General features: G+C 37.4%; 1 pseudogene; it reads left to right on the plus strand.

The window, feature by feature from the left end:
• Window positions 1-784: 784 nt before the first annotated feature.
• LOC116488373 lies at window positions 785-883 on the plus strand (annotated as a pseudogene).
• The last annotated feature ends 3,791 nt before the right edge of the window (window positions 884-4,674 follow it).

Here is a 4,674-nt window from a genome sequence, read left to right on the forward strand (position 1 = left end):
ATACCTAATATCCATCTCTGTCCTTTTTAAAAGAGCATTTAGAGGTATCCAAGAAAACAGAGAAGGCATCAGAGTTATTGGCACAATAACTTTCCCAAATAGGATGTTGAATCTCAAATTCCCCTCAATTAGTGTTTTCATTATCCTGGAATATAGTCAAAATGCCTACTTTGATAAAATATTGACAAGGTGCTCACAAAAGTAAACATTTGTTTCCCTTTGCAGTCAATAGAGATAATTAAACTCTTTGAAAGAAGAGAATTTAAAGCTGGGACTTTGTTCTGGATTACCTTCTGGGAGTAACTACCACACAATAATTAGACTTTGTGAATGATCTTCTACATTAGGGTGTCTGTCACTTAAAAACATAAGTAAGCCCTTACTGGATTAGAAGAAACATCCATTTAGCCCATTGTCTGGTCTCCAGCATCAGTACCTAGTCTTCCTGCCTAGAAGAGACAAGAATGATGTAAACATGGAATGATGTTTCCATGAATACTCTGTTAGGAGTGAAAAATATTTCTCACTCAAGGTCTTCCACTTTAATGAAGTAAAAATTCAGATTAAAATGTCTTTGTTCAGTCTCTGTAGAAGATTAAACAGTGATCTGTGATGATGCATGAACTTAAGTGATACCCCAGAACTCAAGACACTTCTTCCCACAGGCAACATTCAGAGTTTATGTTTAACCTTCTATTATTTTGTCATGACAAAGTGGATGAAGAGTCTAAGTCTGCCACTGTCTGTGATTGAATCTCCTTGTCCCAGCTATAGATTCTCTAAAGTCTTTCGTTACACATATACTAAAATTGGAATGATACAAAGATTAGCATGGCCCCTGCACAAGGATGACATGCAAATTCGTGAAGCGTTCCATATTTCTGGGGGAGAGTCTGTGCCTTCTGAAGATCCAGCAGCTTTGTCTTTCTGCTTTTTTAAAAAGTCTTATGAGGAGCGGTTGAGGGAGCTGGGATTGTTCAGCCTGGAAAAGAGGAGGCTCAGGGCTTATTGCAATCTACGGGTACCTTAAAGGAGGCTGTAGCGAAGTGGGGGGTTGGTCTCCCACGTGCCTGGTAACAGGACGAGGGAGAATGGGCTAACATTGTACCTGGGGAGGTTTAGGTTGGATATTAGGAAAAACTTCTTTACCGAAAGGGTTGTTAGGCATTGGAATGGGCTGCCCAGGGAAGAGGTTGAGTCACCATCCCTGGAGGTCTTTAAAAGATGTTAAGATGTAGAGCTTAGTGATATGGTTTAGTGGAGGACTGGTTAGTGTTAGGTCAGAGGTTGGACTCAGTGATCTTGGAGGTCTCTTCCAACCTAGATCATTCTGTGATTCTGTGATCCTGCTATGACCTAAAAAGAGACACTCTTACATATGTGTATTTATATATATATATATATATTGTGTATTCATATATATATATATATATATATCATTAAATTCTTGCCTTTAGTAATGAATTCTGTAGTTGGTTATGGCTTAAAGTATTTCTTTTAATTTTTTGTAAGTCTATTTTCACAGAATCACAGAATTTTCTAGGTTGGAAGAGACCTCAAGATCATCGAGTCCAACCTCTGACCTAACGCTAACAGTACCCACTAAACCATTTCCCTAAGCTCTACATCTAAGCGTCTTTTGAAGACTTCCAGGGATGGTGACTCCACCACTTCCCTGGGCAGCCTGTTCCAATGCCTCACAACCCTTTCAGTGAAGAAGTTCTTCCTAACATCTAACCTAAAACTCCCCTGACTCAACTTAAGCCCATTCCCCCTCATCCTGTCACCAGGCACGTGGGAGAACAGGCCAACCCCCACCTCGCTACAGCCTCCCTTGAGGTACCCATAGAAAGCGATAATTTATACCCATAGAGAGCGATTTATTTATATATAGGTGATTTCTTCCTAGTTTTTGAAAATGAAATTTTGATTTATGTCTTTATCTTTGTCCCTTATATTTGTCTTTCTACCAAAAAGAGTAATTTACTGTTTTAAATATTCAACCTCATGCTTTTTTCTTTAACACACCTATGAATATCTTCTACATTTTTTACATCTTTCTGAGATCAGGAATCAAAGCTGAGTCAGAATGACCAAAGAAATGGTTTATGTAAAGTCATTATATTTTCAGAAGTATCCTTGACTACATCTTTAATTTATATCAATATTGATTGCCTTTGGAGGAATTTAGACCAGGTCTTAAGGACATGAGAGTATAAAACAAACAAACAAACAAACAAACAAAAAACTCTTTTTCCCTAATTGATTTCTCTCTCTCTCTCTCTCTTTTTTTTTTTCTTCTTCCCCAGTATTTCAGTGTTACTGAGCTATGTGTAGGAAATATCACATAAATCCCCAAGCAGCTGAAAAAAAAGTAAAGACTAGTGAAAGAGCTGCATGATTTCACTATTAATTCACTTGGCAGTTAATAATAATAATAATTTATTTTAAAAGTGCAAATTAATTGATAAGAGGCTGGACTGCCAGCCCGAATGCACTCAGAGCTGCTTAGTCTCCAACTGTTTTTTTCCACTGTAAGTTTATGACATGACTGTATGTTACACAGCCATGACACATGGCAAATCTACTTTCTTTGTTTTTACTCAGCCATGCTGTCTGTTTCCTTCAAAACATTTTATATCCAGAAGGAGCTTAGCCATTGCCATTGCCATTAGCTAAGGAAAAGCCAAAAATGTAAAAAAATAATTTCATGGTCTCAGTTGTGTTGTAGTAACTCTTATAATTGTTCTAAGATGTGTTTTTTCTTCATAAACCTGAGGAACATAAAGAAAGCTGTGTAATCACATGGCCAAAAAAATAATCCAATGTAAATACATGTACTCTGTCAACAAAACTTGCTTTTGTACTTACGCTAGGAATAGTAATGCAAAAAGCATTGCTGGAAAGCACAATTCTCTTGGAGGTTACTTACTAAGTCCTATAGCTGCCACTGAAGGCAGCTATAAGAGCTCAAGATGTCAGGAAACAGACGTAATCAGCAGATTTACCCAGACTTTCAAAGAGAAAATACTTCTTTGCTATTTTCTCCTCCATAACTAACCAGAGAAAGATGCCTCACTGCACTGTCATCATTCATAAAATATATATAGCAATATATAAACATATTTTGTTCAAGGAATTTTGTTCTACTATGCCAGGGAAAATCATAAGTCCAGTAAATTCAATAGGACTGACTTTTATGGAGCCAAGATTCCACCCCCTGTACCAGACTTTTGCCTGTGAGGAAGGCCCCAACAAATTCCTCTGTTATTACAAACCAGTGAGCCTCAGCTCTATGCCTGGCAAGATCATGGAAAAGATCCTTCTGGAAGCACATGCAAGACAAAGAGGTGATCCAAGACAGCCAGCAGGGCTTCACCAATGGTAAATCATGCTTGACCTATCTGGTGACCTTCTACAATGGAGTGGCCGCATCAGTTGACAAGGAAAGACCAACTAACGTCTTCCCTCGACTTCCCTGGACTTCTGCAAGGCCTTTGACACAGTCCCACATGGCATCCTGGTCTCCAAATTGGCGAGCTATGGATTTGATGGGTGGACCATTCAGTGCATATGGAGTTTGCTTGAAGGTAGAACCAAAGAGTCGTGGTCAATGGTTTTATGTCCAAGTGGAGGCCAGTGACCAGTGGTGTCTCTCAGGAGTCTGTCCTGGGACTGGCACTATTTAATATCTTTATCAGTGACATAGACAGTAGGATCAAGTGCACCCTCAGCATGGTATATGACAGTTCTATCATTACATTTATCTACAAATATGGAGGACTTTATTGCCTTAATTAAAAGTTATTTATTAAATGAAAAGAGAATAATCTACAGAATTCCACATCTTTAAATAAACCAAAACTCAAATCCTACAATAATGTAAATTAATGGGAATAAGTGCTAAAGGAAACCCAAAGCATAGTTAATTTCAGAATGGGGCATAAAAATCCACATAAGTGCAAAAAGAAGATAATTTTAAATACATTATATTTAAAGGAAAATTAATTTAGTTAATTGAAACAAAAATGCAGTCAAGTTTCTGATGGATTTAGTATAGGGTTTCCTTTCTAGAAGAAGAACTTATTGTGAAGTGGTAGTAAAATTTGGTACAAATTTTTGCAACTTGGATATAGTTCATACTTTGTATCAGGTTAAAGAATGCTTTTACTGAGCAAGAAAGAAGAGTTAAAGTTATTAACGGGTTTTGAGAAATTTACATGTAATTTTTCAGTATATCAAAATGAGGCCATTATAACAAATGTTTTGTTATGTATATTCTGTCCTACATGAACACAGACTTGACACCAATTTAGCAACTTCCTATTACAGTTTGTACTTGTAGCTCATTATTGAAATATCTGCTTCTGGAGAGACGTAGCAGTTACTGCAAACATTTGCATGACCATTAGTACAGGCATTAAGCATGGAAATAGCTGGTACTTAGGACTGATGTCCACACTATAAACATTTCAGGAGATATTACTTTGGACTAGCCCTAGTACAGTTTAGTGGATGAGATGTCCTTCAAGAGTGGAAGTTCATTAACTGATCTCTTGGAGTGTGTTTTCCAGTTTAGTTTCAGCCAAAAAGAATCAAATTTGCTTATTCTGAGACCACTCTGCACTCTGTAAAGATCCTTGGAAGATTTCCTTCAAAGTTGCGTCCATGATC

This window comes from Aythya fuligula, chromosome 3 (genome assembly GCF_009819795.1).
Source record: "Aythya fuligula isolate bAytFul2 chromosome 3, bAytFul2.pri, whole genome shotgun sequence".
NCBI classification, from domain to species: domain Eukaryota; kingdom Metazoa; phylum Chordata; class Aves; order Anseriformes; family Anatidae; genus Aythya; species Aythya fuligula.